At 37.7% G+C, this 25,181-nt stretch overlaps 1 long non-coding RNA gene across 1 annotated transcript; it reads right to left on the minus strand.

Moving 5' to 3' along the window:
• Positions 1-6,214: 6,214 nt before the first annotated feature.
• LOC149918276 (uncharacterized) lies at positions 6,215-9,101 on the minus strand. Its single transcript, XR_016466504.1, has 4 exons — positions 9,035-9,101; positions 8,783-8,866; positions 6,928-7,039; positions 6,215-6,295 (listed from the first exon to the last, which is right to left on the minus strand). It is a non-coding gene; the product is annotated as an uncharacterized LOC149918276 (long non-coding RNA).
• Positions 9,102-25,181: the final 16,080 nt, after the last annotated feature.

Raw genomic sequence — 25,181 nt, forward strand, 5'->3', positions numbered from 1 at the left:
AAACAAAAAATGTCATTACTGTATCAACCAAATTTATGGGCACAGTGCAGGGCAGCCCAGCAGATGTAGCTGCAAGTCACCACTTTCATAGAAGGTATTGGTCTTGGTTGTTGAGCTGTGCGGTCTTGCAGCTGCCCTGCTGCTCTATCAGCAGTGTGTGGCTATGCAGTCAGACAGAGCTGCTGGCCAATCTGACCGAAGCATAACCATGAAGTCTGGGTTTTCCTGTTAGATGAGTGAGATTGCCTGTTCGACTGAATAGGCAAAAGGAAGATGGGAATGTCTTTCTGGAGAGGAATGGAGAGGATACAGCTGCACCTTTCTGTACCAGCCTGCAGCTGGATCAGCTTGGGCTATCCTTAAAACCCCACACAGAGAACTGCATCACCCTGTGTCTCAGCTACAGCTGCTTCTGTGTTCCGTTACTTGAGATGTAAGCTAGAAAATAGTTCCACACTGACTGCTGTTGGCTTTGCTTTCCAGTACCACATCTCTAATCTCTTTGTTGGATGAACCTGGACTGTTACAAGACTGAGCACGGTTAACACGGAGAAGCGATAGTTTTCTTGCTTTTGAGCTCTTTCCTTTCCATTTTGTTGTTGTTGCTTGGCTTGTTTTTTTGTTTCTCTCTCTCTCTCTCTCTCTCTCTTTAAGCTATAGACAGTATTTTTGTACTGGTATTTATCCAAGTAGGAAAATAGCTTTCACACTGAGAGCAGAGCTAATCATCATTACCTGTACATAATACAGGTTGGAGACACTTATTTGATTGGGCATTTTTAGAAGTAGGAGACTCTTAGAAATACAAAATCTTTCCCTTGTTTGATACTGTGATTCTCACAGGAGAGCTGAAGATATACATGATCCAATACTGAGGTGGGGTTTATTTTACATGGTAAAAAAAAATAAATGGAAAAAGAACCTCTTTTTTTTCAGCATTCACATTTCTGCTGAAACTTTGCTGAATTTACCCATGGAAGATACAGACTAAAGAATTCTACTGCTTCTGAATACAATTTTAAATTTTAAAACTCTACTTTTTACTATTCTCTTCATGAAGCTTAATGCAATTCGTAGGATAAACAAGAGTTAAATTAATGTGTTTAGATGGGTATTTGAACTGAGAAGGGGAAAAGGAAAACAAATAATGGAAAATGTTTTTATTTTGAGCTACTTTCAAAATCTATGAAACGTACCCCCTTCAATGTTCTTTTCTCCTCAATCTTAAATAGCATATCTCTCAGTATAGTTGGTAAGCAGAGCCTGGTGGGAGGAGCTCTGATGTGCAGTCATCAATGCAGCTGGAGAAAGCAGTGTTTCTCATGAGATGCTTTGAACACAGCACCCCAGCTGCTTCCTAGTAGCCTATTTCTGGGGCCACATATGAACCACATCTGGTTGGTGATCTAAGTACCACTATCTGCCATAGGGAGTGCTGCAGCTGGAGGGAGAAGCCTCTGTACAGAACTCTGAAGACAAAATTTGCCAGCATCGTGGCTGGAGCTGAGAAGATGCAGACTCCCACTGATACCAGATTAGTGAGGTTCTTGAACAGCCTTGAGCAGCATGAAAGGGGCAAGAAACCTAACTGGTTTCAACATCAACTTTTATAAATTAATGAAAGTGATTACACACTGTGATTAGGCAGTAGCAGAAGTAGGACTTAGTGACTGAAGATCACCAAGAGTGAAGATGTTCCTACTAGATTTAAATTCTTAAGCAAATAATATATATATATATATATATATATATTTTCTCGATTAGAATATACAGGTGGAATGGGGAGAAAGGAAGTCAAATCCCACAACCTTCAGCACATCTGAATATGTTTCCTCATAGGCTTAGCTGAAGATTAACTCTGGAACATAATAATTATCCTGCAGTATTGATGGATACAGCAGTAACTGCTACAGAGTGCTCATATGCTGTCAATTTTAATCTGTCATGTCTGCCTGGGAACTAATAGTGTAATCTGCAACCAGATGACATGGCCAGAAACCTGTGCCTCTATAGTGGTGCACCTGTGGCAAATGATGCACCAGCCTGCCCACTGCAAATTTGAGGGCAGTGTAAAGTAAACCACGTGGAATGTAGAAGAAGAAAATTCACAGTAAATGGTCAGTTTTTATGTTTAATTAAAAAACAACTTCTGTATGTGAGGCTAATAGAGATTTTTTAGTTCTTGCAGTACAATTTCATAAAAAAATCTGGAAACTCGGGTAGAAATGATATCTTATTGGTGCCTTGACTATTAAATGTGGCTTTTCATCAGAAAATGAAGACATCAGTTTTTGCCCTTTGGTGGGAAAATTTACAATTAATCCTCAAAGTATTTACCAAAAGGAGTGAAAAGGAGAAAGAGAAACTCTGTAAGTACCATTTGGGCCATATTGAATTTAGAACGTGATTAGAAGTAGGCCAAATACTCATCTAAATATATAGTAAAAATATTCTGAAATACGTGTATAAAAACATAAATTTGTTTTAAACCAACTGTAAACAGTATTTTAATTTGGCCAAATACTGTTAAAGCTTTCTTTTGAAAAGTGCTGTTTTACCCTGAGCCTCTCTCAGAACAATACTTTGTATTAAATGCAGAAAGCTTCTAAAATGCTCTGATAGCAAGACTGTGAAGTGCAAGTTTACATGCAGCACTGAAGATATTCATTAAAATTGTAATTAGACTCACGATTAAATTCAACCGCAGTAGAAACTTTGTGTGTAAGTGTTGCTACAGGAAGAAACCTCCAGTCTGAAAATTAGTTCAGCAGTCTGAGCTATTTTAATTATGCAGAGTTGATTATCATTGGAGAAAGGAACCTTTATTACCACACCAGAATGCTGATTCCCTTCCCCCCCCACATTTCCCTACACCACACTGCCTGTTTTTCTGGGCTACAGCATAGTGTGTTTTGATAGATTCATGATGTTCTGTGTAAATAATTGGAAAGTTAATCAGAGTAAGTTCAGTATCCTGATGCTAACATTATATTAGATGACCATTCAGATGGTCATTTAATGTAGCACCTGTCTTGCTTGTCAAGATACAGTGGTAGTTTCTAGTTACATACAAAAACTCGGTCTTGTGGGGAGATATTTTTTAATCTGTAGAATTTTGCAAAGCTGCATTCCAAAGCAACATCTTGTTTCCATTTTTGCAAACCCAAAGCTAGTGACAGAAATGCTGATGGATGGCTCTAACTGTCTCAAATGTCACAAATATACCTAAATTTGGCAAATCTGAGTATAGCAGAAGGAAATGTCCCTTCCCCCATTCATGTCTAATTTGACTATTGACAGAGTCCCCTATCTTAGCAGCAGATTTTATACATCAGTTTGAAGGAATCTGATTCCTCAATATGGAACCTGACTCTATTTCAAGTCAAAAAGCAGAGGGTGCAACACGCAGATCCTTGGTCGCCCCTTTGTGTGCTGGTCCTAGAATGGTATGGAGGTGATAAGTAGTTGCAGAAAGATTTTTGGGCACAGTAATCCAATTGCTGTACTCCGCCTTTCTGCCTGGAGGGCTTCTTTAGGCTATGGTAGATAGAGAAGCAATGTAATTGTTGTTCTGTTGTTCCTCTTTCCGCCCCCAAATTTTCATCTACTATTCCAGAATTTTATTTCCAGGCTTCAAGCAGAGAATAGTAGTGTGTTTGTTTTCTTCTTCAGATGCTTTGGGTGTACAAATTTAAGATTAGTCTATGTTTCTGAAGATTCTGCAACCTGGCTATTTTTGTAATTACAACTGTTTTCAATAGTGCACTGTGGTACGTGCAATGCACATATTGCTGATGGTTATTAGGGGTGTTCCTTCTCTGCACTTTGTCATAGAATCATAGAATGGCCTGGGTTGAAAAGGACCACAATGATCATCATGTTTCAACCCCCCTGCTATGTGCAGGGTTGCTAATCACCAGACCAGGCTGCCCAGAGCCACATCCAGCCTGGCCTTGAATGCCTCCAGGGATGGGGCATCCACAACCTCCTCGGGCAGCCTGTTCCAGTGCGTCACCACCCTCTATGTGAAAAACTTCCTCCTAATATCTAACCTAAACCTCCCCTGTCTCAGTTTAAGACCATTCCCCCTTGTCCTATCACTATCCACCCTCATAAACAGCCGTTCCCCCTCCTGTTTACATGTTCCCTTCAAGTACTGGAAGGCTGCAATCAGGTCTCCCCAGAGCCTTTTCTTCTCCAAACTAAACAAGCCCAGTTCCCTCAACCTTTCTTCATAGGAGAGGTACTCCAGCCCTCAGGTCATTTTAGTGGTCCTCCTCTTGAGCTCCAAGAGCTCCATGTCCTTCCTGTACTGGGGGCCCCGAGCCTGGATGCAGTACTGCAGGTGGGGTCTCACAATCACCTCCTCCTCTCTGCTGGCCACCCCTTTTTTAATGCAGCCCAGAACACAGTTGGCTTTCCGGGCTGCAAGCGCACACTGCTGGCTCATGTCCAGCTTCTCATCTACCAGGACCCCCAAGTCTTTCACCACAGGGCTGCTCTCCAGGAGATCTTCCCCCAGTTTGTATAAATACCTGGGATTGCCCCAACCCAAGAGCAGCACCCTGCACTTGGCCTTATTGAACCTCATTAGGTTTCCATGGGCCCACTTCTCCAGCCTGTCCAGGTCCCTCTGGATGGCTTCCCTTCCTTCCAATGTATCAACTGCACTGCTTGTCTTGGTGTCATCTGCAAACTTGCTGAGGGTGTACTCAATGCCATCGTCTGTGTCATTGATGAAGATGTTGAAGAGCACCGGTCTCAAGACCAACACCTGAGGGACACTTCATGGCTCATGACTGGCCTCCACCCTGACAGAGAACCATTGATCACAACCATTTGGCTGCATCCAGACAGACAATTCCTAATCCATCGAACAGTCCATCCTTCAAATCTACACCTCTCCAATTTAGAAAGAAGGATGTGATGAGGGACCATGTCAAAGGCCTTGCAGAAGTCCAGGTAGATGACATCCACCACCCTTCCCCCATCCACCGAAGCCGTCACTCCATCACTGTCTTTTGATGGGAGGCAAATAGGCCTACCACACTCCGTGGTCTGAGTATAAGCCTGGGAAAGCATAAGCATCTAGACTAGACAAACATAGCATTTGTCTGCAGTTTTTACAGGGTTCATCATACTAGATAGGAGTTCCTGATTCAAACAGACAAATATGGATCTGTCTATTGGATATTCCTTAAAATCCCCTGTGTCACTTCACTGGTGTGAGGGGCTGAAGAAGAAAGGCAGAAGGCAGTAACATTGCAGATCTCATTCCTCGCCTTGATGTGTTTTCTGAGATATTTTCAGGCTTTTGATCTTGGTTGTTTGCTACAGGCATTTTAGTACCTTTTCTTTCAGTATCTTTTCCTCTGGTTTCTACCTCAGTAAGTTTTACCTACATATATACTTCAAGTGATACATGCAGTACGAACTACAGGGTACTAGTGTTTGTTTTTTTAAAAATTATTTACAGTTGTGTTTTTTTTTTCATATTAATTTCCCTCTTGCTGTTGATATTAGAGAAGACAGTGATAATCTTATATTTGCTGTGCTTCTGCTGGTAGCTAGTTGTTACTGTTTTATGTTTTTATTACAAAGGAATCTCTCAGTCACATGCCATCTACTCAAGGTGTTTTTTCATATACATAAGTTTCTCCTTTATTCTAGCAAATAAAGAATCCTCTATGTTTGTAGTAATGTATATATCTTTCTCCATTGAAATACTCAATGCCACAAAAATATGAGTTTTAAGAAATATTAGTACAGCATGATAAATATGAACCTTACCAGGTTTGACAGTAACACAAGTGAAGATACACTTTAGTCTGTCTTTTTGTCATCTTAAATAGCTCTGTGCAGAACAGGGGGATGGATTGACATGAAAGTAATTTAAATAGCCATTTTTATTACTGATTCAAAAGCAGTAAAACTTGTTTTAAGTAACAGACTTTTAAGAGGCCTTTTTTTTTCCCCCTTCCTACAATTTCTTTGCTGCCTTATCAGGAAGAAGAATTAGTTTTAATTAGTGGATGGTCAATGAGTTTGTATTTTGAAAACTGAAGTTACTTTGGAGTGTTGATTTGTTGCAAAATATTACGTTTACAATGGAGAAGGTGATTGCTGTGCCTTAAATAATTCATATTTAGGGTATTCCTAAAGAAAAAACACCACACATTCAGGTTATCTGAATGTTTTAATATTCTAGTATTTTGTATTTTGAACACCTTTTGGAGGCAGTTGGAAATCACTTGCTAGATTTAAATAGTAATGCACATCAGGTAATTTGAACAATCTGAAAATTTAAGTAAATAAATTTATCAAAATTTGTTTCACACACAAAATAAAAATATTTAACAAAATAAGTGTTTTCTGCAACTAAGGAACTGACATGGTGGCTTCTGGTGACTGAATTTGTGAGGACTTCAGAATTAATAGATCTCATTCACTAATGTCTACTTCTAGCCCTAAAATTTGAGAGTGAAAAGAAGTTTGTATTTCTTCACGATACAGACTGTTGCTTTGTTTTTCATTGCCAAATCGCTGAATTAGCTAGCTAAAATGGAGAAGTAGAAAAAATATCTGCTCTCCCCTGCTCTTCAAGGGCTACTGTTACAAATTCTGATTAAAACACAAACTGTAGTATTAAAATTTTAATGAGATACTTTAACCCTGCTTTAGGCCTTTCACATAGTCTGCCGTAACTTCATTTTTTTAAGTGGGTTTATTATTTTTAATGAAATAATTATTTAATTTCAAAATGTGATTTTCACTTAAATTGTTTAAATATCACCTAGTTATTTCTATTAATTTAATTTAGTTTTTCCTATATAGGCAAGGATGGTGCTCATATTTACAGACTGGAGTTAGTGATAAATTCACACACAAAAAAGCAATAGAAATATATGAGAAAAAATTCCTACCCACCTCTTAATTCCAGAAGGTGAACCCAGACCAGTGCCACAGATATTTTTTAATTCTGTTACTTTGTCTGGATTGTGCTTCTTTCTGTCAGGATGCTGAGGTACGTGCGCATGAACTGAAGAGTTCAAGGAAAATTAAAAACGATCACATATAGCTTTTATCCTCCAAACTCTGCTCTATGTACTGTAGAGTTTTCAGTCCCCACGTGTCCCAAATGTCACAAATAAAAATGAGGCGGGTTTTGTTCAAAGGATCTTCCATCTTGGCTCCATGATGATTAAATGGAAACATGACTCAAGCCATCTCATCTCATGGCAACAGTAGTGAAATGGTGTGTTGCACACCAGTGCTTGGGAGTAAGGGAATGTGATGGAATGGGATTTGGTGTAACAGGCCAGAACTCATATCCTCAGAAAATTTGTGATGCATGATTTCTGGGCACAGTTGTGATGTCAGTGAGAAACTCTTTCTCAAACCCCCATGATTTAGGTAAAGCATCTTGTTATTTATCTATCTATCTATCTATCTATCTATCTATCTATCTATCTATCTATCTATTTATTTATTCTGGCTGAGCATCTTTACATTACTGAGAAAAAAAATTTTGAGTATGTGTTACAGAAGGAGGTAAAAAGGCATCCAGGATCAAGGCCTCAGACCTGTTTCACAGTATATATTAAAAGATCCCTTTGCCTTTTTAATTTTTGATTTTCCTTTCAAGTTTTTTTGGGTACCTCAGTGGAATTGGAAGGAAAATTATTAACACAATAGTACAGCTTGCAATTGCAAGGGAACTGTATTTGTGCACCAGGCAGGTAAGCTGAAAATGGCTTAAGGGAGTAGCAAATATTTTTGGTGTGTGTTTTAAGTGCTTGAGAGTGAAGATGTCTGAAAAGCATCGGGGGAAATAACAAAGCAGCGGAGCCCATCTGAATATTTATTTTTCCTCAGCCATGTTTGTATACTAGCTGATTCACTTATTTATTTATCTTAAAACCACTGCACACACAAAATAATCTTCTGAGTTGCTTCCCTTGCAGTTTTTCCCTTATGGGCCAAATTTTACTTCTTTTCCTCATGTTATGAAGTGTGCAGTCTGCTGTGATACCTATGTAATTTTGTTTACCAAGGCCAAGAGCATGGTTGAAGGTGCCAGCATACAAATTTAACTCTGTGTGGAGTATCGTGACACATTGCTGTGAAAGAAATGACTTAGGGAAAGGGAGGGCTGAGGATTTGCCTGCACTTGAGATTTCCCTTATGGAGACTGCAAGAAGGTGATGAAAAGAAGAGGTCTTGCTGCCTCTTTGCTTGCTGAGGAACTGTGTGCCAGGCCTGCTGCAGGGAAGCTGGGGGTCTGTGAGAGGAATTGAATTTCCCTATCACACGTGTTCCTGTAGGTTTATGTTTCTAATCTACACGAGTTAGTGATATAATTTTCATGTGTTAGGTGAGAAGAATAAGTACCAGAAGCAAACAATAACTTGGTTTTCTTATCTTAGCACTGTCAGGACTTGAGCTGACACTAATTTGTGGAGTTTAAAAACCCTTGCGGTTTCCACCCAGCAAGTCCCCACTCTAATGACAGTGGTCACAAGCATCTGCAGACCACCAGGATTAAATTTAAGTGATTCTGGACATGGTATTGCCTGTCTGATTCCTTCCAGTTTAAGATGAAAGACTGAGACTCTGTAAATCATAGTAGAAGAGTCAGATTCTCCAAGCCAAAGACTCAATATCTTACGAGAGACTCACATGGCAATTCAGCTGTCTCATCTGACACTTCTTTTCTTCAGTTACTTACTACTATTATTTCACATTCCAGTGTTATTAGCTTCACTGACAACCCTGCACTTACTTCTTATTTGTGAGTGGCACCTGTTGTCTCTCAAGTATCCCATAACATTCATATTCTACTCAAGTTCTGATGAAAACTGGTAACCTAAAGGAGAAAAAAAAAAGCAGACAAACGGTGTGACTTAACAGTTCCTGCAAAAATTGTTCTCACTGAAGAAAAAATGTAAAAAACAGGTGTCTGGAGCCAATAAGCTCCCCCTGGCACTTGTTGGAACGCTTAACTTTCTGTAAATATTATTTGACATTTCTTCACCTGCGTTGAAGTAGGAGTGACAACTTGATCGATAGATAGAAGAACCTCATGGCTTACTGGCTGTCAGTGTGGTTCTTCCATATTTACATCACAAGCGCTGCTTTGTTACCCTCTGAGGTGAACTTTCAGAGAAATCAGATGAAGGAATGACTGTGGATCTGTGAGCATATGTGAATATTCTTCTGGTGTATGTATAAATGGAAGTGTGTCGCTGTGGAGAAAGGTGGTGTTAGAAAGGGAAGTAACATTTACTGCTCAACAATCATGAGCGTGGGGCGAAATGTATCATGTTCTTCTGGAGCTGTTTGCAAACAAAATTTATTCCTTTTAAAATTTAAATATAGAAAACAAAGTCATCCTGCTACTAAGAACTTCCTTTGCATGCATCCCACTTGCTTCTTTACCAGCCCTCTAAATACATGGTAACTCTTCAGACAAAAAAATTAATAATAATTCATAGTCTTGCTGAATAAGTGACCAAAAGGATTGCTTCTGTGGTGAAGCAATGATTTTGCAGTAGCCAGATATCATTGCTAAGCTGCCTCTGTGTCCTCTAAAGCTAAACTAGTAGAAGGAACAAAACCAGCATGCATAAATCATGTAATGAACAGTTTGAATTTTTACCACACTCTTTCTCTATAATTCAGGTAGTTTCAAAAGATTGGAAGGAAACAACAGAGTTTTGTTTGACTACTTTCATATTCAAGGTGTTACAAAGCAGAGAAAAGAAAAATAAGCAAATAAGGTCTGAGTTCCACCCTTGTAAAAAGAGATACAGCCAAAAACCCATATTTCTTGATTGATATTACTGTGTTATGCATCTCAGCTTTCCTTTTTTTTCGAGAAAACAAATAATAATAAAAAAAAAGACAATACAAGACTTTTTCAAAGCTAGAATCAATCTACTTTCCAATCAGATGATTTCTTAAAAAGAATCCTCCAGTTAGATTAGAAGAGTGTTACCACGTAGTCTATGACATTTGCCAACTTTTGAAAGAGGATTTAATAGAATACTGCCACATTAACCTCATAAATGCACTATTTCTTTCAAAGAAACCTATACTCATATTGGTCTCAGAACTTATTCATCTGTGGTGTAAAAAAACTAAAATAAAAATGTAATTATAAGCTATTTAGGGAGAAACTGTTCACTGAAGTGTTCCACAACCACTGGAGTTGATATCTGAACCTTTCTGTCACTGCCATCTCCAGGATAGTTAGTTCTGAATCATTCATTGTACTTTCTCCTGCAAACATAGAAAGCAGACTGAGATGCAAGACTGCCTCAAAAGATGTTTCACATGGTCAGACTGAAGCAACTAGTCTGGCAGCCTCTGACATGATGAACATCACAAAGGTCCTTCTCAGTAAATGACAACATCATAGTGATGTTGGGCCTTTGGGAGTAATTGTTGCAGTTGTGCTGATGAGAAAGGTGCACTTCAAATTCCTTTTTTGGTTATGTTTAATTTGGGGGATGCTGGTGAAGTATAATGTCTTGTTTTCATTGCCTGAGTCCTTTCCAAAGAGATTTTGGAGATGCTTCTCAGCATGACCAACAACAACAATTAGTAGTCATTAGATGAAGCTGCACTTTTTAGTCAATGGACTAGCTGGGCAGAGACTCTTTTGATGAACTTTAGAAGAACAACATAATGAAGGAGCATGATTAGGCCAGGAAATTTCTGTGTTGCTGAAACATTAGAGAAATATTACAGAAAATTCTGTACTTCACTGATCAGGATATGGTTTCACTTCAGTCTTTCTGCTTAATAGGGCAAAGCTGTGCTGAACCATTCAGTATTTATATATTCTATTCTTTATCTGTTAATAGGAACAGCACTTATATTACAGTGACATCCTCTGAATCTGAGGTATGGCAGGGTGCACGGAATTTGTGCATTTTATTGGCTTTGTGGGACAACTGACATGGAGTTTGTCCTGGTGATTCCTTAATGCAAGGGGAAAAATGATAATTATAAAGAGGAACCCAAACGTAAAGTTAATGGAGGGGGACTCATAACAATCTCATTTGTTAGCTGTTATAGAAAATAAAAGCTAAGGTAGAGATAGCTGGCATCTCTTGTGCTTCACACCAGAATTCTCCTCCAATACCCATACATTTGAGGCAACAGAGATAAATCAGGAGATATTAGACATCTTCCTGGGCTTTAGCAGTCTTGGATCAGCACTTCTAGAGGTAAAAAATGCTAAAATAGTGCATATACTCCACTTCACTTTGTATATTATGGACAGCTATGCAGACTTTTGATCACATTAGACCAAGCTCCTGCCATCAAAATAGGAGTAATTTTAATGCAGTTTACCATTAAATACCTTGTAAACACGACAGATCAAGAACCATACCTGAACAGTTAATTAGAAGTTTCTACACCAGGTTTTAAACTTACAAATCCATGAAAGAGTAATCATAATTCATGAGAGAACATTGAAGAAAATATTTCTTCAAAAAATTATTTTTGAAGCAATTATGCTAGTAATGTCTCTGCTCTCATTTCTGAACAGACATAAGAATCTGGAATTTGGCAACATTCTTGTTTTTCTGTAAATATTCAAATAGCACAAAATGAGCTAGTGTTATTTCCAGCAGTATATTTACATTTGTCCCTTGATAGATCCCTGATGCCTAGCGTCTGTGCTCCCATTCTTCTTCTTCAGCTCTTCTATGCCCTGCATGGAGCACAAACCTCTGGCTGGTGGAGGCTGCTCTTGGTTAGTGCCATTGGAAACCAGGACTGTTCTTTCCCATAGGCTTCTCCTAGCCCGGTGGTTACTCTCCTGAAATAATTCCTGTGCAAATTTTTTTGGTGCAGTCATCACTGAAAATGTGGGCTAAGATTTTTTAAGACTTGTTGGAAGGGAATGGCTGCTCTGGAAGTTGCTCCTGTAGAAGTTAGGATTACCACTTTCAGATAGAGTGGCTTCCCTTTTCACTTGAAGGTATATCTTTGTCCTAAATAAGATTTAAATTTCTATTCGTAATCCCAATGGAAAAGAAGCAGAAACAGTACTAATTTAGGTAGTTGCCAGATGTCCTGTTTTTCAGCATCATTGTCCAAAAACAAAACTACAAGACTGGAGTAAAGTATAGCTCTTAATTATCGGCCTGTTTGGCTACTCATGTTCTTTACCTAGTTCTGAAACGATAGAAACATCACAACTTTATTTTTAGGTCTTATCTGAAGTATCAAGAGTTGGCCATGAAGAACTCATATTGTTACTCTCTGATGCTAACTACATTTTAAAAGTGAAGTTGGAAGCTCTTTTGGAGCTGACTTTTTCAGCCTGTTCTGTGAAAACCTCATCTTGCTGGAGTTGCTTAATTCAGTACTTGAAAAATCTCCAAATATATGATTCTATATTTTATGTATATTCTATATTCTATATAGAATTCTATATGAGAAACAATTGAGGCTGCTCAGGGAGGTTGTAGAGTCTCCTTCTCTGGAGATATTCAAGACCCACCTGGACACCTACTTGTGCAACCTGGTGTAGGGAACCTGCTTTGGCAGGGGGGCTGGACTCGATGATCTCTGGAGGTCCCTTCCAACCCCTATCATTCTGTGATTCTGTGATTCTGTGAGAAATGCTTTTAACCCCTAGCTTTCAGCATGTTATAGTACTGAGAAATATTTTTACCATCAAGAACAAATCTCATAATGGCATTTAGATAAATGAAAGACATTTTTTAATTTAAAATATTTCAGTTATATGAACTAAAAATTCTGTGATGAGGTAATGGTACAGAATACTTTTGTAAGTATTTTTGATATTGGTAGAAGTAGTCCTGACTTGCTTTATAAAAAATATGGGAGAATGTCACATGTTGTCAACAGCCTATAGAGCTTTCCATAAAATAAGGTTTGCACATATAGAATTGTCAGAATGGAGACACTATTTTTGCTGAAATGTTCAAAATACATTCTCTAATCCATGCCACCAGTATCTTGTCCCCATAATGCTTGCATTATTTTTAATAGGTTAGTAAACACACTGTAGTTGTAACTTAATTAATATTCATAGGAAAGAATTATCAAGGGAATTTGTTGATCTTGCAGTCTGAACAAAAGATAAAGTAGGTTTCTGATGGATTTTTTCAAATGCAAACTGCATGCTTCTATTTTATTCTCCTCTTAAATTAAAAAACCAAACCAAATTGAAAAAAAAAAAAAAAAAAGCTGAGAAAGATTCTGTCATACCAATAGTGCTACCAGCTGTCTAGACACATAAGTAATGGGAGGTGATGCTGAGATGGAGCAGTTTTCATTCTTCTCTTCCTCCTTGCAGTTAGACTTTATTATTAAGGAAAATGTATGTTCTCTGTTTAAGAATTTGCAGTTGGAAATAAAAAGGAGGATGCATTTCAGAGCGGGGAGGGATATTGTTGTTATGCAGAAAAGAAATTATTTACAATGATAATCTTTATGATAAATGAAAGTAAAGCAACAGAAGCTAAAGGAAGCTTTGTGGAACACTTGTATTGCTGTGCCTGTAAAATTTTTTCTCCCTCTTTTCTTTCTCTCTAGAATGTTAAATAGAAGCCCTAGCTTGAGAATCGATACTTCAATTAGATTATATGGTAGGTTTTTGGATGACTGTTAGCATAGCCAGGAGATTACTTTTCTTGGATATTGGGACAAAGCTTCTCTGGAGTGAAAGCCTGTAACTGCACCTTTAGCTAGTCTGCACTGGGACAAAACAGCAGTAAGAAAAGAAAATAAGCTTATGGTTTTATATTATGCTTGCTGGATACCCAGGGACTAAAACATGTTAGCTGTCCCACATCCAGAAGGAATCAGAAACCATTTGCAATACATACAAGCAATGAAAGGAAGTATTAAGTCCTGGTCCCAAAAAGTATGTACTTAACTGCAAGTATGCAAATTGTTGCACTGGAGTCAGCAATACTGTCTAAATGCTTTAGTGTACTGTAACATTAGTGCCATAAAATGGCACTGCACAAACATTAAGAAACAGTTGACTAGAAGACTTAATTTGAAAATAACAAAAATCATGTTGAATATCGATTCTCTGATTCTGGGGTTAAATTCAAACTGTAGTTTGTTTTTTATAATCTGTAATAAGTATAGATTTCTACAAATTACTCTGCCTAATAGCATCACAAATATCTTGTTCAAGAGAGTGAATGCACTTTTGACCTCCTAAAATAAATGTTTGTAAGTTCTTTTTTCCCCCAAAAAATCAACCGGAGCGTCTTTTGCTCTGTAACATCAACATCTGTGTGCACTGCACAAAGCCATTTTGAGTATTTCTTGGATACCTAGCACTAAAATGTTTGAGTGTGGACTTTACTATGAGATTTTGTGTAAATTGCACTACATTAAATGGGCTTTAGTTTGCAGTTTTCCTTCCTCATCACCCACAGACAAATATATTTCATTTGGGGAATCTTCTCTTCTTTCTAAAGACTATTCTTATAAAAATGTTGCAAGCACTGGAGTAGAAATATGTATGTATTTCTCTGTGTTAAATAGTAGTGTGTCATTTAAAAACAAATGTCATCTAGGTGGTCTTCTGGTAAATTCATAAAATAGGAAGTAAGCCTGAATTGTTAATATGAAAAGGGCTAAACATTTCCATAAAGATGCTTTTTCTGAAAGCAACCTTTCACTGTTATAAAAGATCTATCTGTTCAGTAGTGTAGTAATATTGCAGGCATCCTCTGTGAAGCTCAGGCACTGCTCATTATCATAATATTTCCGGATGAGAGGTTTGAAAAGGTTAGTCTTTATTCCTCAAGTAACCAATTTAGAGAAGCTGTAACGAATCACAATTAGAAAAATCACAGATTTTATATTGATCAAACTCAAACTGTTTTCTCTCTCTCTCAAAAAAAAAATAATAATTAGGCAGGAAGGAAGGAGTAAGAACAGCAGAAGGTGCTTGGGAATTTTGAAGTACAGAGTGCAAAAGAGAGCCCTGGCATTATGTGGAAAACTGACCACTTGTCTTCATGGAGTCCTTTTTCCTTTTTTCCTTTTTTTTTTTTTTTTTTAAATATATTTCCAAATGCGCCTAGAAACATAAGCTTTTTATAGAGCGATAAGGTTTGTAAAAGGTGAAGAAGTGCACTATTGGCAGCTTCCATTGCATGAGGGAGAAAGGAACTGCATCTCTGAAAGCAGAGCCAAGAGGAAGTTAGGAACAATAGTGGTAGAAATGGGAAGGTCCAAAAGGACCTCTTTACCAGGGAAAAATGAACTTGGGGACATATTACATTGGGGTTGAATAAAAGGAAGACACAAGCAGAAAAGGAGCAATACCAGCAGTAACTATCACTACAAATAGAACAATCCTTTTCCTGACCTGAGCTAAGCTAAACATTACTGCATAGATACAAAGCTGTATTTTTCCTGTTCACTGGTTAAAGAGAACTCTCTTGCTGCTTCATTCTCATCTGCAAATAGACATATCATTGTATGAGAAATAGAACCATTACCTAAAATCTAGCTACCGTCCTTATGTACCCAGTATGGAGACTAATATTGCATGCAATGACAATTGCAAATGTTTCTATGAACATCTTCCAAACCCTGCTTGACATTACGGAGGCTCCGTAAGTGTCAGTTTCTGTTTTGATTGCACATCTTTTTACATTCATTGTTTCACCTCTACACTGGGACAGAAATCAAAGACTAGCAGTGACAGTTTACATGGTAACAACCCTGTAAATGTAAATAGAAAAGAATTGAGGTTGTTACATAGAGAAATGAGTTATCAGATGAGGTATGCTAAATGTTTCTGATCAAGTCTTATCAAAGTACATGGAATGTGTGTGAGAAAGTATCTGCTACCAAGCACTAGAGAAGAATGAGAGCCAAGAGGGGATGGAATAGCCAGAGCCAAAGCAGATTTGCATGATTTAGAAGATGTGTTATGGGAGGAAATCCTGGAGAATCCTTTTAGGATTCCAAACATGTTTGAGTGTTGTATTTAGGCAGAGAATGTATCAGTGTTTTACTGTATTTCTCTGCATCTGCATATTCCTCATGCAAAAACTAGTCATGCTAGAAACCTCTGTAAAGTCTTGGAAATGTACATTTAGACTAATATATATTCCTGAACATGAAAACTATAAAGAAATGGCAAAAAGCTTTGTTTAAACTTCAAAATATGAACATAGAGCCAAAGAAAGGCACTGCTGAAGACTGAGAGAAAGCTAAATTTCTACAAATGCAGTGTAGTGGACTCAAACACCAGGCTCATCTGACCATGGAATCACAGTGAAAACGTTAGACATATATTTCAAACTATATCATTTGAAAGAACACAAATAATTATTTGGTTTTCAGTAAAATAGAGAGAAAATAATCAAAAGGAGAGAGATTGTGGTTCGTCCTTTAGTCTGATTGAAGGTAATAAAAAAAAGGAATCTCTGTTTTTTTGGTTGCCATTTAAAATTACTTTCACAACAAAGAGATGAGCCATGGAAGCAGAACTTAAAGTCTGAACTTACCTGAGATTGGGAGATATCTTTTTTCTTTGTCTACATACTCGTGCGTGGATACAGTAAGGGTTAGACCACAATTGTTCCATGTATCTGTGATTGATAAGGAAAGACAAGTCTTGTTTTACCATTCTCCTAAGCATGTTAACTTGCATCAAAGCTTAGTCTGGAAAAACTTTGAGAAAAATAAAATGGTAAAAATCCCACAAAGTAATAAGGCACTGCAACTCTTGAAGGTTAAAGCCTTGTGGGCTTTACAGGTTCACCAACCATGCCTATGCAAGAGAGACATGCTGCCTCCACTCCTATCCAGTGTCTATCCAGTGTCACTGGGTTATTCTCCCTCAAGAAAACACCAGGTGTAAAACAACCTATTGTCAGTTCAGGGCTGCAGTGAGACTGAGAACCTGTCATGATGTGCAAAAATACCACTAAAATGACAAAGGATTTGATTCTCTTTCTTCTTGTACCCTCCACTAAAAACTGTCAAAAGGCAAAGGTGCAGAGCTAATGTACCAATGGATATACTCAGGTATGGAATAAGTGAATTACTATTTCAAGGACTGGTACAAACTGAGAATATCTCTTAAATAAAATTTTAGCCAATCTACACAATATACATGATTTGTTTGCCTGCATCTTATCTCTTTGGAAATGATTAATATTTTATTCTATTGAGGCTGCAAGTCAAATGAGGAACATTATTAAAGAAAGATGTAGAAGAAAGATAATACTTGTGATGAAACTCCAAACTCAAATGATGGTATAACAGTAAAGGTTGATCATTTTCTTTTTAATCTAACACTTTCATGCCATAAAATATCATGATCCCTACAAGCTCTGAATGCAGTTTGGCAGCTGTTTTCTACATGTGTAGCTTTTTTTTTTTTTCTGGCACGATACAAATCGAAGCATGGCATCTGCTTTAGTAAAGCTATATGATACGAGGTAGATAAAACTTAGGTGTGGATGGTACTTAAGAGATTATTAATGACATCAGACAGTCACAGCTGACGCAAAATCATCTATTCATGACCTTGTGATTCTCTGGGAGAGAAGGGCTGTGCTTCACTCTTGCTTACGAAGTCACTTCCTTTCCTTGCCTTCTCACATGCTCTTGAACGTGTTGTCTGTGTCATCTCTTCCAGTCTCCACAAGTGCTTTGTTTGGATACTTCTTCCCATCTTTCACCCTTCCCCAAAAGGTAATAAACTCATGTTGGAGTGTCTCTGCCCTCCTTCCATTCTCAGAACAGGAATCGTGAGATCTGCTGCAGTTCCTTTTCTTGCTATTTTAGAGTCTGCAGACTGTGAAAAGAAGGGGATGCTTTTTTTTCCCTTTCCTCTTCTTCTTTCACAGAAATGTGGCATTTTTCAGGAGCTGTGAAATAGGTAGACACTGTACTGCTGCCCATGTAGATGTTTTGTTCTGAATACAGCGTTGTGGACTGCATCGATCTATCGGTTTTAACTTAGCCTGAAGCCTGCCTGTTGAGTCTCATTGATTTGAAAATATTCCTGCAAAAAAAAGAAAAAATAGATTGTTTTCCAAATTTCATCATAAGGCCATAGCAAGAAGTACGTAGGCAGCCCAGAAGACCACAGTCCTTTACTAGAGTTCTGAGCTGTGAGTCAGGGTATTTGGTGGTCTGCAAGAAACAGGGATTTTGCTAAGGATCCATCATTCAAAAGCTCTGCAAATCAAAGATGACACACGGCTGTTTGACAAGACTGAGAAGCTGACACATTCTTATAGATGTCAAGATAGATGTTGGTCATTAGACTAGGTTGAATATCGAAAGGATTTTCAAATATCCTGGGCATCCTGAAAGCAAGCCTGGAATCGCCAGTGGGGAATGGAAGGCTGGATGTGAGACTGGAGTTGTAGCCATGGCAACCAAGGCTGATTCACGGCACGGCTGTGTGGGCCTCGAGGAAAAGGCCATATCCGAGGGAAAGAGGTGGAGGTTCAAAATGTGGGGAGGGAATGTGATCAGAGGGAGCACAGATGTGTTTTACAATGTGCTGCGCTTATGAACGGTATATGGAGACTTTTATGATGTGCGAGGAGGGTGTTGACTCTAAAAGGAGGGGGAAAAAGGAGCAGTACAAATGATTTTGAGGAAGAAGTATACTGGCTGATTTGATTTCAGTGTAGGAGTAGGTATCCGTGATGTCTGAAGAGAATATTGTAGTATTGACAGAGACACTACAGGATTTGGTACTGGGACTTAGATGGGCCTGTGTTTTAGCTAAGAGTTACAGCAGTTGGAAATGCTGGCTGGACACAACGTGGTTGTGAGTGGACATGCAGCTCCAAGCTGTCAGCAGCACTTTGGTGGCTGGAGCCCTTGCCTGGCCTCCCCTGCCAGGAGAGGTCAGCCAGGAAATGCAAAGAAAGAATAGATAGTTTGCTGCATAGCCATGTATCTGGATTCCCTCTAAGCTCTGCATCTGTCCCGCTGCGTGACACTGGACAAGTTGTTTAATCTAAATTATCTGCATATGCAGAGTTTACTCCAACTGGCCTCACTTTCAGTGGGGTCTTTTACATGCTACCTTAATAAATTTACAAAGTGAAAAACAAGATGATGTGAAAGAGTCTGTGGAGTTCTGCAGAATATGCCAAAGTCACCAACTGTCTGTCACGTATCTCTCACTGTTGATACTCGTTACTTTGGGAAGAGTTTTCCTTCTGCCCCAGTGCTGGGATTTCCAACAGGCTTTTTCAGCTTGAAGAATGCTAGGGTTTTTAAGGTTTCCTGCCTCTAAAAAGTGTGGTTGAGTCTAAAAGCGTTCTAGATGTATTATATTTAATGATTAAACAATTTTATTTGAAAAAAAAGATAGTTTTTCTAATTGGTATAGAATAAATATTTATCTATTCTAGACAGTCTGAGCTTGATTTTCCTGATTGCAAGATAGAAAGTAAAGTTACTAATGAAAAAAAAAGAAAAACCCAACAACAACAACCATAAATGATAGTTCTCTTGTTTATTTAACCAGTGAGTGTTCATCTGCTTTAGCATTCTGGCTAATTCTGGGGATGCTGACAGCTAAGTCTTTGTCATCTCAGTACCAGCTAGTATGTCTTGGAGAATTTTCTTGAGGTTACACAGCCTCTGAGTTGTTTATCCAATGTTAAAGTAAGGCCAGTGCTTGGCTAGTTAAAGTGGCTAGTAATTGGCATGTTTCAAACCCAGTATTTCTCCTTACTTGTTAAACTTTGGTGAGTGGATCTGGACATTTTCTCTCTCTCTCTCTCTCTCTCTCTCTCTCCTTTTTTTTTTTTTTTTTTTTTTTAACTGGTTACCCTAAGAAGCAGTAAGTCAAAGGGCTCTTCAGTAAGACATGGAACTACACAGAAAGTTAGACTAAGTCCCCCAGGAAAAGACCAGGGCTACATGAGTTCCAGCCTTTGTGATGGAAGCACCCACTCCTGCAATGTAAGTAGGATGTGCATGCCCTGCTTCCCTTCCAGGAGTTTAAAGACACATCCAGCTATCCTGGCCACTCATGTCATTTGCTAGGCTACACCAGGCTGATACATCTTTGTGCTGGCCTGTAATGTTTTTGGTTTTTTTTGTTTCCCACAAATCCAGCTGTTGCTCAGAACACATCTTGCTATACTATATGAATGCTGTACTTGCTTGATATCAGGTCGCAAAGTAATCTGGAAAATAAGTTCTAGTGTCTCCTTAACATATTGTTTTATAACCCTGGGCAGCACAAGACATAACAATGTGACCTTTTTATATATAAATATAATGACATGAGGGAAAAGCAAACTTTCTCTCTTTTCACCCTTTCAAATGCAAGCTTGATCTTTGTAGTATTTTGCAATGGCTCCTTTGTACTTCAGAAACTTTGATAATAAGGCTGCTACCTAAAGAGTTAATTTCTAGGAACATATATCCAGGGCCAGAATTCTTCACAACCAGTAAGAAAACACAGATTGAGTTACTACTTTATTGCTTAATAATCTAGGAGCTTTTGCTTTGATTTTTCTTCTTTTGGTCACTAGGAAACTCAGATACTCTTTCAAGAATTACATGGAATGGTGTAGGTGTTTCTTATTATTTCTTCAGATGCTGTTTACATTTTTAGTGCTGGAATCTCCAGTGGCCTAGGGACAGAGCAAACTTATGACTTCAGGTTGTGGCAATTATTTTAAATACTTCTGACTATCATTAGTACATGAACAGAACTTTATGCACCATCAATATTTTAAATGTAAATAAAATAGTTCTTTAAAAATGAAGATCACTTAAAACATAGTGCTGCTTGAATGTTGAGGAGCCATTATGTTTAATAGCATTTTTAAACTATTAAAGTTGAGTGGTTACTTTTTATTTTGCATTTAGTCACTCATGGGAGACATTTATTTTGTCTCATACTCTGCAAATAGTGATGCTGTTAGTGGAGAAGGTTCTCATTTTGAATAATGGTCTCATTTATATAATATCTCTTAGTATAATATATTCATATCTTAGAGAGGAATGAAAATTCACAAACTGTTAAGGGATGTACAGAAAACCAAATGAAATGTATGTCTATAAAAATCTTGGGGGAGGGGAAGCAAAAAGGTGAACGTTCTATTCTAGTAATTATTTGGTTTGAAGTTAACATCCTTTTTTTTAGTAATCATGACATCAATAGGAAATAATGGTAATAAAAAATAATTTTTATTAAGGATTAGATAATATTTTTTTGCAATATCCTTGGACAGTGAACTCTAGGACCATTCAGAATGGCTGACTGCATGAAAACGCAGAAAGAAATTATGGAATTAGATGCAGCAGTTTTTATAGCCCTGACTTAGCTTTATGCAGGCATTTGAGAGCCATTCTTGCTATTTTTTATTCACTTTTTATGGCTATTCCAGCATGTTCCAGTGATTCTCTTTTTATGCTGTGGTAGCACCAGAAAGAAAGGCTCATTTATTTGCTACAAACCTTGCAGAAAAATGAATAAAAGACTGATTCATCGTTTGTTCCACACAACGTATTTTTTTCTATTACTTTTGGGTGCCTTGCCAAATGCTTGGGTTTATATTTCCTGATCCTGAGTGCTTTGAAATTTGAACCAGATAAATGGGTAAATCGTAGGTATAGGTGTACCACTCTGTTTGGACACTCTTGATTAAGATTGAGAAGTAGAAGTGGGAATCAGAAACTGATACAAATTTGGAAGCAGTTCAGTCACTGGTGAGTGACGGATGCTCAGCTGAGGTAGATAATCGTGCACATGTAAAGGACAGCAGCAGTATACAGCAGAGCCTCTTCTTGAATGTTGAGCTGTTACTGCTGTCAAAAGGAGTTTGGCCAAAATAGCATACGTCTCTACCTATTTAAGAAAATATTATTCTAAAACTAGTTGCTTACAGTGTCAAATTATATTACTGGCATTAACATTGCTAGTCCTTGCAACTACCAAAGGAGCAAATGGAAACTCAGTATGAAACTTTGTAGGTTTCAGTGTAGAATTGGCAGTGTAGAAGTGTTTTGCTTGCCCCAGGTCATGTCAGAGGGGACAAGTCAGTGGATTTCGGCTTAAATCTGATCCGATTCTGTTGAAAAAAAAGTGATAGTTGTTATGCCATTCTCAATTTTAAAATATACATTTAGTTTTAAAGGAGCAAACTCATCTTTTTCCTATAGCGATCAAAATCTGAATGGATACAGGCAATACCTTTTCAGTGGCCACATATCGTTTAGTTACCCATTTGTGCTTTGTAACCTTGACTAGATAAAGCTGTTTAAAAAGTTTTAAGAAATCTTTTGTGTAGAGGATTGTTAATACATGGAAAAGATCCTATTACTTTATCTAAAGACTAATGCACTACAGTATCCTTTTCAGTGAATATAAGCTATCTTCTCCAACATGTCTGTAATTCTGTTAAGTATCTATTTAAAAGATGTCTAACAGTGTTACTAAAGTGATAGATGTTATTTTTACTTTTAAAACTAAAAAGTGCAGCACCTTCTGAAATACTTTAAGATCGTTTATTGTGCAAAATGAATGCATGGTATAGTTTAAAGAATAGATTTTTCAACTTGGTAATTTTTGCACTCTTTGAGATTGTTTCAATTGCTACAGTAAGGGAATTTGAACTCCAAATAATTGGCGCAGCATTGTGAGTTTTATGTGGAATCTGTGGTCTTTTGAGCATGAAACATAATTGCTTCTTGCTTTTAGAACGGTTTTCTTTCAAGAGCATATTCCCTCATTCTCATTAATGGAAATTATATAATTGTCTCTTTTTTTTTCGCAACTTGCAAAATTTGGGCAAATTTCTGTCTAAATTTTTATCCGTCTTATCTAATTCATCTGATACAGGTATTTTTGTGTTTTAACTATTAATGTAGGATGAAGATGCTGTAGTTAATCGATGCAATTTGTATTGTGCTATGTGGCTTGGTGTACAGTTTTGATGTAAGCAGGAATTTGTAAAGAATTTTTTTAATGAAATGATTCAATATAAATAACGAAATTTTTAATGAAATTTTGTGTCTAATGTTGTGTAGAGGCATAGATATAAATGCTCGATACCTCTATTTCTCTGTGAAAAAGTAAATGTTATCTTTTATTTCTCTATGAAAAGTAAGTTTTATCAAGAGGTATCTTGGAGGAGTTGTTAGCAAATTTTCTTACTTCATTTGCTTTCTCTATCTGTGGAAGTGCCAATAAATTCATGGCAAATCTAATTTCTATAATGGAAATAAAACTAATGTTATCTGTATGATTGTAATTACCTGAGCCCTGAGGCAGTACTGTGTTGTGTACAATGTGAAATTCCCACTGCCAACACATGGACTTTTTCCGATATATGCAGTCTAAAGAGTTTATACTCTAATGGCAGGTTTTAGCTTTCAGACCACTACAAGTATTGCTATCTACACTGTGTATGCATGGTAAATGTTGAACAATATTTTTACTTGCATTCTACAGTCAGCCTATATTCTAGTCCAGGATTTCTATGTATCATCTTTCATAACAATGCTTTATGAATTTGTAGCTGATAATCAACTCCTTTTGGGACTCTGCCTGAAACTGTCAGAGGTGTGATATCTGGAATCAAGCAAAGTAACTTCTATGTTTCTTCTCCATGTGCAAGCTATCATAGCACCATAAAAAATCTTGTGACCACTTGTTTTCTGGAAGTTTACTCTCACATATTCCTACCCACCACATTGCTGCTGAAAAGAAAAATATGGATATATGCAGTGGAATAGCAATGCTGTGCACTTGTTCCCATAAGGATGCATCTATTCCTCTTCACAGAATCCCAGAATCATAGAATGGCCTGGGTTGAAAAGGACCTCAAAGATCATCTAGTTTCAATCCCCCTGCCATGCACTTTCACATCTCTGTTTCTACTTTCACTCAGAGATGTAATTTTAATATCAGCTAGTGCTTTAAAAACCAAACCAAACCAAACCAAAACAAAACAAAACAAAAATACTACCAACAACAAGAACAACAACAAAAAAAACCCACTAAGGACTAGAGCAGAAGTGGATGAGCTCCTCAAATTGACTTGCCAAATATAGTGCCCCTACTCCCAAGAAGTGCAAGAATTTCAGTACATGCTTCTGCTGAGCACTTGTTGTCACTTAGCTGTGCACAGCTGCTGCTCTAGCATGCAAGTTTTCCAGCACACTACGGAATGCCTGTTTATCTGCTGAGCCATCCCATTGGATATAGATACCAATTAGCTTTAGGAGTTATCACAATTAACTTGGGTTCTTAAATGTTACTGATCTGGATCCTGCCCTATACATTCGTCCATTGTGCCTACCATCAGACATTTGACAGAAAAGGGACATTTTCCAGTGATGGCATGAAATGTCTCCAGTTCATGGTTTCTAAATGGGACAGTCTAGAAAGGTCCGTGCTGCTTGACTTTTTGGAATACACAGAATATCTTATGGGATGACAGGACATCTATTCACTGACTTCAATAGCGTGACCGTTGTTCTAGCTTGACTTCTCGCTGACTTAGGATACCTTTTTACTGGATGTGTGGACAAAAGAATGGAAATGTTTAGATTGATCATAAGTAGTTGTAAGATGTTGGGGGAGCGTGCTTTTCAGAAGACTGGAAAGCTAGAATTCTTGAAACTGAGAATAAATACCAATAGGCTGTACCCACTGCATGCCATAGTTTTGTAATGAATTTTGCACAGACTTCAGGAGAAGAGATTTCTGAGAATCAGGAGATGAATGTTTCAAGTGGCCAGAGTGGAAGTATCAAAAAAAAAAAAAAAAATCAGTTTTACACCTTCAAGCATAGAATGACAGAAATGTTGTATGTGGACATCAATTAAAAGGGCCAGTTGTGAGAGCCTTGCATTTTGCATTATCAAGTGTTTTTGTAACTAGAACTATGATGTGCCATTCTGAGGATTTCAAACTGTGCAAAGATAGAGTGCCTCTACATGGAAGCACAGAACTACAGTAAGAAAGAACCCCTTCTTCTTGGAAGCTGTCCTTAGTATACACACTTTTATAGAATTATCATCCTTGATTATTAACCTATGTCTTGCTACAGTTTTGTGGTGTATGTGAAACATACCAGGCAAAGAACCAAGTATAGTGCGCAACTTATGTACATAAGCAGATGCTCATGTCTGTCTGTCTGCATTATCCCATAAAA

The sequence above is a fragment of the Phasianus colchicus genome, chromosome 4 (assembly GCF_987193195.1).
Source record: "Phasianus colchicus chromosome 4, bPhaCol1.hap1.1, whole genome shotgun sequence".
Lineage (NCBI taxonomy): Eukaryota > Metazoa > Chordata > Aves > Galliformes > Phasianidae > Phasianus > Phasianus colchicus.